Source organism: Oryctolagus cuniculus, chromosome 8, assembly GCF_964237555.1.
Source record: "Oryctolagus cuniculus chromosome 8, mOryCun1.1, whole genome shotgun sequence".
Classification (NCBI taxonomy): domain Eukaryota; kingdom Metazoa; phylum Chordata; class Mammalia; order Lagomorpha; family Leporidae; genus Oryctolagus; species Oryctolagus cuniculus.
The window spans coordinates 130,510,158-130,525,644 of NC_091439.1; the positions used below are offsets into that span (position 1 = coordinate 130,510,158).

General features: G+C 37.5%; 1 protein-coding gene across 11 annotated transcripts in view; it reads left to right on the forward strand.

Annotated features, from left to right (window-relative positions):
* The window catches only part of LOC138843592 (rho GTPase-activating protein 20-like), a 1,064,354-nt gene that overhangs the window by 977,892 nt on the left and 70,975 nt on the right, over positions 1–15,487 (forward strand). The window lies entirely within an intron of this gene.

Consider the following 15,487-nt stretch of genomic DNA (forward strand, 5'->3'; position numbering starts at 1 on the left):
ACATGCATAGAAAAGTCATGTACCATATGTCACCTCTCAATGGTTACCTGACAACTCACAGAAAGAAAAAATCCTATGACTGTATTGTAATGGGAAATACCTTTATTATTAGGCAAACTTCCACAGAACACAGCAAGATTACAGAGAGAAGTCCCTGAAATATAATTTGTCTGGAAGAATTCTTTGGTGGAATCACACCTTAGTGAGTATTGGGCAGTTTTCATGATGAATTAAGACAGAGAGTGGTTAACCGTTCTTCAGAAATTTTTCTCTGATACAACCTGAACTTTTGGTTTCTCATTATTGTGAGTGGGATCAAGTATACGAACTGAACTGTGCTCTCTTGTGTAAATTTTGTTAATAAATATTTAAAAGTTGAGTAACAGTTATTTCAACGGTTACTTGGAATACCATCTTCATCAATTACAAAGTTATTTGTTTCATAGCTGCTTTTTTGGCCACCCAGGATTCTTTCCCCACATTATTGTAGTGCAAACCAGTGATGTGACCATAGGCATATCAAGTGACACACGTTCCAGCCATAATAGTGTACCCTGGCTCTGGGTAATAAGTGTTGTGTGCAACACAAGGGAATGAGTGTGTGTTGACCTATATACCCATGAGAAATTTCAACTTATCTGTGTGCACATCTGGATTAGACTCCACTACCCAAGGTCTATTTGAATATGCAAGTAGATGTTGCCACACACATTACCCTCAATCTTTAAAGGGACAACCTCAAACCCTATAAGTTGCCACACTCATCTGAATTTTCCTGTATTACTGAGTGCATAATGCCTTTTTCATTCATGATGCCACTTTTCTATGCTTTTTCATTCTATTCCTAATTGCCTTGAGACAAGAACATGGAATGAAGTCTATCCATGTGGTACCCATTGCAATAGAGAAGCAGGAGCATAAATGTAGTATTTTTTTAAAAAGATATATTTATTTGAAAGTCAGAGTTACACAGAAAGAGCAGAAGCAGAGAATTTTCCATCCAATGGTTCACCCCTAATTGGCCACAATGGCCAGTACTGTGCTGATCCAAAACCAGGAGCTTCCTCCAGATCTCCCATGTAGGTGCAGGGACCCAAGCACTTGGGCCTTCTCCTATTTCCCAGGCCATAGCAGAGAGCTAGATTGGAAGTGGTACAGCTGGGTCTTGAACCAGCACCCATATGGGATGCCAGCACTTCAGGTCAGGGCATTAACCTGCTGTGACACAGTGCTGGCCCCTGTAGTACACTTTTGTATTAATTTAACTTATAATTTTTTATAACCTTTTTTTGTTGCATTATTCCCTGCTCCTGCAGGTGGCCCTCATTTTTATTGAAAATGTGTGTTTTTATTCCTTCCGATTTACAAAGTCCTTTCTGGATTAATATAAATCTGATTTACATTCAGTTAGTTCCTCAGGATACCCTCAGGAGGAACACTTTTCCTAGGTTGCTTGGCTATCCCATGATAACAGGGCTACAAATGCTTTGATGCATCTAGCCGCAGTAGCTCTTTTATTTCCCATCTAGATATTAGCTCTGCAACTAATCCATTCCACCTCCATTACTACCCATAAGAAATAGCTCTTCATCCCTGTTTAAGTCCCCACAGCTTCTTACAAGTGTTCATCAAATTAAATCTTATTATAAACAGATTTAATAGAAAATGAATGATGTAGCCACTGGTAGTTTCAGTGAGGTTGAATGATTTGCTGGACTGCTGTTTTGTCTGGGTTATCTTTCATAATACTTATAACTAATTTTTCACAATATTACTTGACTGAGCATTTTTTCCTAGGCTCCCAGCTAAACAGGTGTTTGAAGACTAGATTTACTGTTAATTCTCACTAAGGACAGAGGTCCCACATTGAGAGCACAGATCCTTATGTGGTCCTTGGGACATAGTGAATAGTATACCCACTTGATTTAGTACTCAGGCATTGGTCTCCATTGAAGAGAAGAACTCAGCTGAACAGAATATAACTCCCTTCTGATTAAAAAAAGAGATTTACCATGCCAAACCTGGGTGTGTCACCTTAGGCATACCCTTTACCCTTGAAAACTGAACAGAGCTCTCTGGCGACACCCACTGCAAGCCTCTAGAGATTCAGTGAAAGCAGAAAGTCCATTTATCTACAGTTATAATACAATGATAAAAACTGCCAGAAAAAAAAAAAAAAGACTAGTATTTCCACAAATGCCAAATGCAAGAATCCAAGAAGCAAGAATAAGGAAAACATCATCATGCTCCCAAAAGAACATGACATTTCAATACTAGGTCATGAAGATGATGAGAGTAGAAGTGCAAGAAATAGAACTCAAAAATTTGGTCATAACATTACATAGAAGTAATCAAAAGCAAATGCACAAACTACTGAAATCCATGAAGGACATGAAAGAAAATCTCTCCCATGAAGTAAAAATTATCAGGAGGAATCAAGATGAAATGAAGAATTCAACAGAACATGAAATTGAGATATTGAAAAGAAATCAAAATGAAATGAAGATAATACAACAAGTAAAAAATGCAGTGGAGAGCCTTAAAAATAGAATCACTGAGGCAGAAGAGTGAATACCAGACTTAGTAGACAGAGTACAGGAAAGTATGCAGTCAAACCAAACAAAAGAACAGGAGATTAGAAATCTAAAAAAGACTGTTGGGAATCTACAGGATACTATAAAAAAAATAAGACCAACATTCTGGTTCTAGAAGTTGCTGCAGGCATGGTGAGAGAGAAAGGATTAGAAGGCATTTTTAGTGAAATACTAGCAGAAAACTTTCTGGGTTTGGAAAAAGAAAGAGACATCCAAGTACAGGAAGCACACAGAACTTTGAATAGACATGATCAGAAAACATCGTTGCCATGACACATTGTAATCAAACCGCCACAGTGAAACAAAAAGAGAAGATTCTAAAATGCATAAGAGAGAAACATCAGATTACTCTCAGAGGATCTCCAATTAGACTCACAGCAGACTTCTCATCAGAAACCCTGCAGGCTAAGAGAAAATGGCAAAATGTAGCCCAAATTCTAAGAGAATAAAGCTGTCATCCCAGATTATTATACCCTGCAAAGCTCTCATTTGTGAATGAAGGTGAAATAAAGACCTTTCATAACAGAAATAGAAAGAATTTGCCACCACTTGTCCAGAGCAACAAGATTTCTTTTTATTCCACTGTGGTGGATTTTATTTTTGTACTATGACTCTGTAGATAAGTGGACTTTCTGCTTTCACTGAATCTCTGGAGGCTTGTAGTGGGTGTGGCCAGAGAACTCTGTTCAGTCTCTGGTGTTAAGGGTGTGCCTCAGGTGACACACCCAAGTTTGGCATGTTAAGTCTTATTTCTCCTTTTTTTAATCAGAAGGGAAGTATATTCTGCTCGGTTGGGCTCTTCTCCTCAATGGAGACCAGTGCCTGAGTACTAGCCCCAGTGGGTATAATATTTGTCTGCTCTGTCCAAAGAACCACACAAAGGATCTGTGTAGTCCTCAGTATAAGTTCAGATTCTCCAGAAATGTCTCTCATCAGGTAACCAGGAACCCCCAAGCTTGTGGCCTCTCCCACTGAGAGTGCTCAAAGTCCCAGCCACACCGTGAGTCTTCCCACACACCCTCAGTTTTTTATTTTTTCACAGTCTTGCTTCAGAAGTTTAACACAGTCACAAGTTCCTGGCTTCCTGTTATTTCTCCCTACCAGCATCAGGAGTTTCCAGTCGGCTGCTTGCCTTGTGCAGACACAGGCTGGCACAGCTGTTATGTATGTCCAAAATGGCTCCTGCTCTATCAGCTTGCATGCCTTTGTGAGGTGATTGGAGAGAGAGAAACGTGTCTGTACTGTCCCTTTTTTTCTCTCTAGTTTGGCTGGCACACTTTCCCTTGGAGATTTAAGCCTCATTCCCTCTAGGTTCCTGCCACATTTTCCAGTGGCTCAGGCTACTGTGGTCTTGTCTCACCTCACTTTCCAGTTCTGGTGCATAGGCTCTCACCTGTTGGAGTCATGAACTGTGGGCACCACACCCTCCATGTGGGTCCACTGTGTCCCTCTCATGTCAGTAGAATTTCCTCTGTCATTTTTTTCCCTAACTCTTCCCAGAGACTACTCTATTTCCACTTTTTTTAAAACTATCTTCTCCTGGGCTAGAGCAGTAAGCTCCCTCCCTACTCTACCATCCAATTATTAGCATATCTCTATATGATTATGACTGTTTCTTCCAAATTAATTTATACACCACATAATCAAAATTAAATGCCTTCCATGGAATGCATATTTATTTTGTCATTTACTACTATCACCTGCATGTGTAATGAATAACCCAATTTGTGACATTCCTAACACATGTAAATGATGGGTACCAAGGTTTGATTTATAATTGTGTGGTCCTCAACTCACTCTAAGTGCTGGAAGTTGTCCAAGCAACTGTCATGTGTATAGGATTTGAGTACATTGCAGTGCCAGCACCATCATGGTCATCAGCATAGGATACATTCTTATTGTTTCTAGATGCTCCTGGAACTGTAAATTATTTTCTGATTGTGGAAATTTTCCAAACTGCAAGTCTGTATCATACTGTAATTTTTCCAGTTTATTCTGGACTGTTTTTTCACCAAATATTCATCCACATATTTATTTTTTAATTATGGCTCCCATTAAAATACACATTGTTACTAAGGGCAAGGCCAAGTTTTAACTTCCATGTGCATCAGGTTTCTATTTTTTATTTTCTTTTTCATTTTATTAATTTCATCTGAGTACGTCAATATCCACATGGAAAGCAATCTTAGCACTGCCAAGGTATGATGATTCTTTTGGGCACTTATATTTTCATATCCTGAGTGCACTAAATAATGTTCAAGTTGTCTTAGCAACCTCCATCTTTATGGCCTATCAAATAATTTTAGAACATTACATTCTTTTACACTTTCAAGGACACTTTTTATAGCTTCCTTATATTTCGAGAATCAAAATTGTCATAATCTTTAAAATTTCCATGCATTGGGTCAAGACAATTTTATCTTGGTTTTAAAATTACTGAATTCAGTGGCATAAGCTTTCTTTGATTTAAGAGAGCACACATTTTCTGTATTTAAATGTGTATTTAGGGCTATTTTTATTAATATCTCTTACATCTCCTTGTAACCTTATTCCTGCTTCTACTAAATTTACCATTTGTACACACAACTGTCAATATATTGAAATGAATACATTTCTCTATTTTTCATATTGATTCAAATTTATTATTACCACCTCAATAAATAATAACCTAATTTGTGCCAATTCTAGTGCAGGGAACTTCAGGCTACCATGATTTACTTTAACATTGTAAGGCCATCAAATTCTGGAAGATGTCCAAATTTTATTTTCACAGTATATGAGAACAATTTAGGGCCAGTTCCATCACTCATTAGCAGGAGATTTCATTCTTAGCCTTACAGACATCCATGGAACTTGAAATTAACCTTTAATTATGAAAATTTAAGTAAATTTTTAAATTCACTGGAGTCACTCTTTTGCACAAATATTTTATTCTAGGCCAATCCTAGCTCTGTGAATCTGTGGCCATGGTGATTTCACTTTTATTGTAAGATCATCATCACCCCCAACATTCTGTAAGTTGCTCTGGAAACTGTCAGGTACACAGTGTCTCAGGGCCATTTTAGCCAAGGGTAATAATTCTTTCTCCTCAATGTAATATATATATATATATATATATATATATATGAATATATGTAACATATATAACATACATATAATTTATAGCTAGATAAATTTGCCTCTGTGTGTCTAGATACTAGTATATTTCCTGAAAATTATGCGGGAAAATAGTGGGATCTTAATGTGATTTTTATCCCAGAATTATGTATGTTTATTTAATTTTAGAGGTTGGTAGACTTGGAGACACAGAGAAACAGAGATTATGAGCTACAACTTGGTGGCTTACTCTTCATTCTTGTAATGATCAGAAACTGGATTATTACAGAAATCTGAGCTATTTCTGATCATAAATACATTATAAAAATTTCAAAATGTTGCTCTATATATTTATGTTACAAATTATATATATGTACATTTATATTGTAATGTCATATATTAAACACATATATATATTATATATAAACACCTTTAAAATTCTCCTTGATATTGGTATAATTTTTTTGAATTTTAAATATTTACTTCCTTTTAAAATTTTATTTAATATAAGTTTGATATATTTCATATATACAGACTAATGAATGTAAGTGACACTTCCCTTATACCCTCCCTCCCACACACACGCCAACCCTTTCTCCTCTTCCCTCTCACATTCCCACTTAACTTTTACAAAATCTGTTTTCAGTTTACTTAATGATTGTATAGTTAACCCTACACTAAGTAAGAGTTCAACAAGTCAGCAAATAGTATGAAGAAAAAAAAAATTTAAAAAAAATCACTTCCTCAATGGAAAAGACAAGGGCTCTAGACAATCATCAAATCTCAAAATGTGTATATAACTCCAATACATTACATTTTAGGTACTCTATTAACTACCTCAGATCAGGAAAACATGATATCTGTCTTTCAGGGACTCGTTTATTTTACTAAGTATAATGGTTTCCAGTTTTATCTATCTTGTTGCAAAAGACAGGGTTTCTTTTTCTTTCTTTCTTTTTTAGTAACTTAGTAGTACGCCATAGTGTGTATATACCATAATTTTCTTATCAAGTCAACAATTGATTGATATCTGGATTGTTCCCAGATCTCAGCTATTGTGAATTGTGCTGTGATGAACATGGGGTTATAGATAACTCTTGCATATGCTAATTTCTTTTGGTTTGGGTAAATTCCAAGGAGTGGGATGGCTGGATCAAATGGTAGGTCTATAATCAGATTTGTAAGATAGCTCCATACGGTCTTTCACAGTGGCTTGCACCAGTTTACTTCCCACCAACAGTGGACCAGGGTAACTTTTTTCCACATCCTCAGCAGTTTTGTCATTTGTTGATTTATTTCTTTTTCTTTTTCTTTCTTTCTTTCTTTTTTTTTTTTTTTTTTTTGACAGGCAGAGCTGGGCAGTGAGAGAGAGACAGAGAGAAAGTCTTCCTTCCATTGGTTCACCCCCCAAATGGCCACTACGGCTGGTGTGCTGCAGCCAGCATGCTGCGCTGATCTGAAACCAGGAGCCAGGTGCTTCCTCCTGGTCTCCCATGTGGGTGCTATTCTTTCTTCCCTAGTTCTGACTCTTAAAACTGTTCCAAATTATGGGATTTGATTCAATGCACCAGGTCTTAAATTTAAGGTTTTATTTCTGACTTTTGAACAACAAAGAGACAGATTTTGTGTTATTTTAAAGTAATCTATTATGTTCTCTTACTGCCTCTTAAGTTCTAATTGTTTAAAACAACTGAGTTTTAAGAGTTATGATTTGATCAAATCTGATCTATACTCTGTCATGATGTTAAGGGATCTTATTTCAACCAAATATTTTAAGCCTTCTTGTCATCATTTACAGGCATTCAAAAAAAAATCAAAGTTCCAAAGAATTTGGACTTTGATATTTCCAGTTAGGTTTCTGGAAATGTCAAAGGATATATGTCTCTCATCTTGGAGAGTCACCAGCTAGTCAATCAGGCTATTTGGGTTATATAACAGATATTGTTAAAATGTGAAGTCATGCTAAATTTTAAGTTTTGATAATATAAAATGCCAATGATACAAATGTCTGAAAGTTAAAAAGTCTAAAGATCTTGTGTTACTAGACATGATGCTTATCTTCATGAAAAAGACCCAGAGGCCTAAAAGAATTAAATGTTTTGTAAAATCCTACAGGTGCTTTTGAAAATACTGTGTAAAGTAAGCAAATTCCTCTTCTTGGTTAATGAGTTTATCATTTTAAACATAGATTTTTTTTAACTTTTATTTAATGAATATAGATTTTCAAAGTACACCTTATGGACTACATTGGCTTCCCCCACCCCCACCCCCATGACTTCCCTCCCACCCGCAACCCTCCCCTTTCCCGCTCTCTCTCCCCTTCCATTCATATCAAGATTCATTTTCAATTTTCTATATATACAGAAGATCAGTTTAGTATACATTAAGTAAAGATTTCAACAGTTTGCACCCACATAGAAACACAAAGTGAAAAATACTGTTTGAGTACTCATTATAGCATTAAATCTCAATGTACAGCACATTAAGGACAGAGATCCTACATGAGGAGTAAGTGCACAGTGACTCCTGTTGTTGACTTTACAAAATGACACTCCTGTTTATGGCATCAGTAATCTCCCCATGCTCCAGTCATGAGTTTCCAAGGCTATGGAAGCCTTTTGAGTTCTCTGACTCTTATCTTGTTTAGACAAGGTCATAGTCAAAGTGGAGGTTCTCTCCTCCCTTCAGAGAAAGGTACCTCCTTCTTTGAAGACCTGTTCTTTCCACTGGGATCTCACTCACAGAGATCTTTCATTTAGGTTTTTTTGTTTTTTATTTAATTTAATTTTTTTTTTTTTTTTTTGCCAGAGTGTCTTGGCTTTCCATGCCTGAAATACTCTCATGGGCTTTTCAGCCAGATCAGAATGCCTTTAGGGCTGATTCTGAGGCCAGAGTACTGTTTAGGACATCCGCCATTCTATGAGTCTGCTGTGTATCTCACTTCCCATGTTGGATCACTCTCCCCTTTATTTATTCTATCGGTTAGTATTAGCAGGCACTAGACTTGTTTGTGTGATCCCTTTGACTCTTAGTCCTTTCATTATGATCAATTGTGAACAGAAATTGATCACTGGGACTAGTGAGATGGCATTGGTACATGCCACCTTGATGGGATTGAATTGGAGTCCCCTGGTATGTTTCTAACTCTACCATTTGGGGCAAGTCAGTTTGAGCATGTCCCAAATTGTACATCTCTTCCCTCTCTTATTCCCATTCTTATATTTAACAGGGATCACATTTCAGTTAAATTTTAACACTTAATACTGGGCACCATTGAGTGAGAATGAGAAATGTGCCCTTGTTTTTATTGGTTAAGTGGGTATCCTGTCCCCCTTGGGCTCCAGGCTGGACTCAAATAATGTGTGGTCTTCCAGGTTCTCCTTCAGGTAATATTATCAGTGGCCTGGGCTGCTGCAGTCTGCTCTTACTTTGCTATCTAAAGCTGTTAAGCTTCTTCTAGCTCTTGGCTGTGGGTATCCTATATTTTTTCCACGCTCATTGCTGCATGTCCACAGCTTCCATTGCTGATCCACAGCATACCTTTTTCTTCCATAGAATTTCCCCTGAAAATTTCTCTTCAATGCTGCCCTTTAAATGTATTTCCTCCACATTTTTGCTACTATGTTCCCATGGACTAAAGCAATATGTCCTTCCCCTATTTCACCATCTTGGAATCCCCTCTTGATTAAATTTCAATGCCCATTAATAATTAATAATACTATTTATAATAAAAATTTTAGCAAAATAAAAAAACATTTAACACTTAAGAATAACTGTGTATTAATTACAGAATTAAACCAGTAGTATTAAGTAGAACAGACAAAAAAAACACTAAGAGGGATGAAGTATTAAGTTGTTCATTAAAAGTCAGGGCTATGCTGATCAAGTCACCATTTCTCATAGTGTCCATTTCACTTCAACAGGTTTCCTTTTTGGTGTTCAGTCAGTTGTCACCGATCAGGGAGAACATATGATATTTCTCCCTTTGGGACTGGCTTACTTCACTCAGCATGATGTGTTCCAGATTCCTCCATTTTGTTATAAATGACCTGATTTCATTGTTTTTTACTTCAGTATAGTATTCTAAAGGGTACATATCCCATAATTCCTTTATCCAGTCTACCGTTGATGGGCATGTAGGTAGGTTCCAGGTCTTGGCTATTGTGAATTGTGCTGCAATAAACATTAGGGTGCAGACCGCTTTTTTGTTTGCCAGTTGAAATTCCTTTGGGTAAATTCCAAGGAGTGGGATGGCTGGGTGGAACAGTAGGCTTCTATTCAGGTTTCTGAGGAATCTCCAGACTGACTTCCATAGTGGCTTGACCAGTTTGCATTCCCACCAAAAGTGGGTTAGTGTCCCTTTTTCTCCGAATCCTCTCCAGCATCTATTGTTGGTAGATTTCTGAATGTGAGCCATTCTAACCCGGGTGAGGTGAAACCTCATTGTGGTTTTGATTTGCATTTCCCTGATTGCTAGTGATCTTGAACATTTTTTCATGTGCCTGTTGGCCATTTGGATGTCCTCTTTTGAAAAATGTCTATTGAGGTCCTTGGCCCATCTCTTAAGTGGGTTTTTCATTTTGTTTTTGTGGAGTTTCTTGATCTCTTTGTAGATTGTGGTTATTAACCATTATCTGTTGCATAGTTTGCAAATATTTTTCCCATTCTGTCGCTTGTCTCTTCACTCTCCTGTTTCTTTTGCAGTACAGAAACTTCTCAATTTGATGCAATCCCAATAGTTGATTTAGGCTTTGACTGCCTGTGCCTCCCAGGACTTTTCCAGAAAGTCGTTGCCTGTGCCAGTATCTTGAAAGGTTTCTCCAATGTTCTCTAATAACTTGATGGTGTCCGTTCATAGATTTAGGTCTTTAATCTATGTTGAGTGGATTTTTGTGTAAGGTGTAAGGTAGGGGTCTTGCTTCATGCTTCTGCAGGTGGAAATCCAATTTTCCCAGCACCATTTACTGAATAGACTGTCCTTACTCCAGGAATTGGTTTTAGACCCTTGATCAAATATAAGTTGGCTGTAGATGTTTGGGTTGATTTCTGGTGTTTCAATTCTGTTCCATTGGCCTATCCATCTGTTTCTGTACCAGTACCATGCTGTTTTGATTACAACTGCCCTGTAGTATGTCCTGAAATCTGGTATTGTGATGCCTCCGGCTTTGTTTTTGTTGTACAAGATTGCTTTAGCTATTCGAGGTCTCTTGTGCTTCCATATGAATTTCAGCATCATTTTTTCTAGATCTGAGAAGAATGTCTTTGGTATCTTGATTGGGATTCATTGAATCTATAAATTGCTTTTGGGAGAATGGACATTTTGATGATGTTGATTCTTCCAATCCATGAGCATGGAAGATTTTTCCATTTTTTGGCATCCTCTTCTATTTCTATTTTGTAATTCTCATCGTAGAGATCTTTAACATCCTTGGTTAAGTTTATTCCAAGGTATTTGATTGTTTTTGTAGCTATTGTGAATGGAATTGATCTTTGCAGTTCTTCCTCAGCCATGGCATTGCCTGTGTATACAAAGGCTGTTGATTTTTGTGCATTGATTTTATATCCTGCCACTTTGCCAAACTCCTCTATGAGTTCCAATAGTCTCTTAGTAGAGTTCTTTGGATCCTCTAAGTAAAGAATCATATCATCTGCAAAGAGGGATAGTTTGACTTCTTCCTTCTCAATTTGTATTCCTTTAATTTCTTTTTCTTGTCTGATGGCTCTGGCTAAAACTTCCAGAACTATATTGAATAGCAGTGGTGAGAGTGGGCATCCCTGTCTGGTGCCAGATCTCAGTGGAAATGCTTCCAACTTTTCCCCATTGAATAGGATGCTGGCCATGGGTTTTTCATAAATTCCTTTGATTCTATTGAGGAATGTTCCTTCTATACCCAATTTGCTTAGAGTTTTCATCATGAAAGGGTGTTGAATTTTATCGAATGCTTTCTCTGTATCTATTGAGATACTCATATGGTTTTTCTTCTGCAGTCTGTTAATTTGGTGAATCACATTGATTTGCGAATGTTGAACCATGCCTGCATACCAGGGATAAATCGCACTTGGTCTGGGTGGATGATTTTTCTGATGTGTTGTTGTATTCTATTGGCGAGAATTTTATTGAGGATTTTTGCATCTATGTTCATCAGGGATATTGGTCTATAATTTTCGTTCAGTGCTGCAATTTCTCTGGCTTAGGGATTAAGGTGATGCTGGCTTCATAGAAAGAATTTGGGAGGACTCCCTCTTTTTTGATTGTTCTGAATAGTTTGAGAAGAAATGGAGTTAGTTCTTCTTTAAATGTCTGGTAGAATTCAGCAGTGAACCCATCTGGTCCTGGGCTTTTCTTTGTTGGGAGGGCCTTTATTACTGTTTCAATTTCTGTTTCAGTTATGGGTCTATTTAGGTTTTCTATGTCTTCATGGTTCAATTTAGGTAGATTGCATGTGTCCAGGAATCTATCCATTTCTGATAGATTTTCCTGTTTGCTGGCATACAAGTCCTTGTAGTAATTCCTGATGATTCTTTTTATTTCTGCAGTGTCTGTTGTTATGTTTGCTTTTTCATCTCTGATTTTATTGATTTGAGTCTTTTGTCTTCTTTTTTTAGTTAGTTGGGCCAATGGGGTGTCGATTTTGTGTATTTTTTCAAAAAAACAGCTCTTCGCTTGGCTGATTTTTTGTAATTTTTTTTGGATTCAATCCTGTTGATTTCTTCTCTGATTTTAATTATTTCTCTTCTCCTACTAGATTTGGATCTGGTTTGCTGCAGATTTTCTAGGTCCTTGAGATGTGCTGAAAACTCATTTATTTGTTACCTTTCCAATTTCTTGATATAGGCCCCTATTGCTATAAACTTGCTTCTCAATACTGCTTTTGCTGTATCCCATAAGTTTTGATATGTTGTGTTGTTATCCTCATTTACTTCCAGAAAGTTTTTGATTTCTCTTTTGATTTCTTGAATGACCCAGTGTTCATTCAGGGGCATGTTGTTCAGTCTCCATGTGTTTGCATACTTTCTAGGGTTTCCTGAGTTGCTAATTTCCAGCTTCATTCCGCTGTGGTCAGTTAAGCTGCATGGTAATATTCTAATTCTTTTAAATTTGCTGAGACTTGCTTTATGGCCTAGTATGTGATCAATCCTAGAGAAGGTTCCATGCGCTGCTGAGAAGAATGTAAAGTGTTTAGATGTAGGATTGAAAGTTCTGTAGATATCTGTTAGATCCATTTGGGCAATAGTGTCGATTAAATCTGCTGTTTCCTTGTTGATCTTCTGTCCGGATGATCTGTCTATTTCTGAGAGTGGAGTTTTGATGTCCCCCAAAACTATTGTATTGGAATCTAAGTCTCCCTTTAAGTCCCTTAACATATCTTTTAAAAAGACCGGTGCCCTGTAATTAGGTGCATATACATTTATAATAGTTACATCTTCCTGTTGAATTGAACCCTTAATCATTATATAGTGCCCCTCTTTGTCTCTCTTAACAGTTTTTGTATTAAAGTTTATTTTGTCTGATATTAAGATGGCTACACCTGCTTTTTTTTTTTTTTTTTTGCTTTCTGTTGGCATGGAATATCTTTTTCCAACCTTTCACTTTCAGTCTGCATGCCTCTTTGTCAGAGAGATGTGTTTCTTATAGGCATCAAATAGTTGGGTGTTGTTCCTTAAGCCCATCAGCCAATCAGTGTCTTTTAACTGAAGAGATCAGCCCATTAACATTTAATATGATTATTGATACATAGTGACTTTGCCCTGCCATTTTCCCAGAGATATTTCTAGTATATGCTTTGAGCTTCCCATGCTCTTTTACTGGTAGGTTTTCTTCCTTTCCCTTCTTTCATATTGATGGCCGTGTTTCTGTGTTTCTGAGTGTAGCACATCTTTAAGTGTCTTTTGCAGGGCCCGATGAGTGGCGGCAAAGTCTTTCAATTTCTGTTTGCTATGAAAGGTCTTTATTTCACCTTCATTCACAAATGAGTGCTTAGCAGGATATAATATTCTGGGCTGGCAAATTTTCTCTCTTAGCACCTGTGCTATGTCTTGCCATTCCCTCCTAACCTGTAGGGTTTCTGATGAGAAGTCTGCTGTGAGTCTGATTGGAGATCCTCTGAGAGTAATCTGACATTTCTCTCTTGCACATTTTAGGATCTTTTCTTTATGTTTCACTGTGGTGAGTTTAATTACAATGTGTCATGGTGAGGATCTCTTTTGGTCATGTTTACTGGGGGTTCTATGAGCTTCCTATACTAGGATGTCTCTGTCCTTCTCCAAACCAGGAAAGTTCTCTGCAAGTACCTCACTAAAAAGGCCTTCTAATCCTTTCTCTCTCACCATGCCTTCAGGAACTCCTAGAACTCAAATGTTGGTTTTTCTAATAGTATCCTGTAGATTCCCAACAATATTTTTTAGATTTCTAATTTCCTCTTCTTTTCTGTGGTTTGACTGTATGTTTTCCTGTGCTCTGTCTTCTATGTCCGATATTCTCTCTTCTGCTTCACCCATTCTGTTTGTAAGGCTCTCTAATGTGTTTGTCATTTGATCTATTGAGCTCTTCATTTCATTTTGATTTCTCTTCACTATCATACTTTCCTGTTCTACTAGTTTCTGCATTTCATTTTGATTCTTCCTTAAAATTTCATTTTCACGAGAGAGATTTTCAATCCTGTCCAATAAGGATTTCTGTAGTTCAAGGATTTGCTTTTGAAAACTTCTAAATGTTCTTATCATAAATTTTTTGAAATCCGTATCATGCATTTCTTCTATCTCATCATCTTCATAATCTTGGCTTGGGGTGTTTTGTTTATTTGGAGGTGTCATAGTGTCATCGTTGATCTTGTTCCCTCGATTTTTGTGTTTGTTGCTTGGCATAGTTTATTCTACTTCCCTCACTGTGAGTGTTTTTTTTTAATACTATGTCTGTGTTAAGTGGACTGCCTGCTGTTGGAGGCGCCTTGGAGGCTTGAGATAGGTGTGGCCTGAGAGCTCTGCTTGGTTCTTCCAGGTTACAGGCATGCAAAGGTGACACCCTCAGGTTATGCGTGGTAAATCTCTCTCTCTTTATTTATTTTATTTTTTATTCAGGAGGTAAGTAATACTGCACGGCTGAGCAGAATTGATGGTATTTAGCTTCCGATCTCTGGCTTCTACCCAAAGAGTCTGTGCAGGCTCCGTTTCTCTTGGGGACTCCCACTGGGTTGCCTAGGCTACTGAATTGTAGCCTTAGCTCTCCCCTTTTATTATGTATATCCTAAGTGGGGCTTGTTCTTTGTCTCTTGCTTGCCTTTGCAAGTTTGGTGGAGAGAGAGAAACTTGTTTGTACCAGTACCCCCCCACACCCTTTTTTTTTTTTTCCTTCTCTCCTGTAATCAGTCTGGTGAACTTTCCTGCCTCAAAGCCTGCTTCCCTCTAGATTCTGTCCACCGTTTCCCCACCAATGTCTCCGGTTACTGAGCTCACCTCCCCTTCCAGTGCCGATGTGTGGACTCAGAGCCCTGGGCATCCCTGCTCTCCCTGCTGGTGTCTGTGTGACATCCCAAACATAGCTATTTAAAGTCTTTTCTCATCCATAGTTTTGTATATCAGATTTGGCTGCTCTAAACTAAAACATTGTTGTTTCTGTGTTTAGCTGCCCTCCTATAGGTTCTGATGGATTTTTTCCAGCCACTTCTATTGAATTCAGTAGTTTTGAATTGTTCTGTAAACAGATGAAGTGAATAATGCACTACAGGTTCCAACTGGAAGAAAGTATGGTTAATCAAGTTTACCAAGAACAGAAAGTAATTTTAATTGGTTGGTAATAA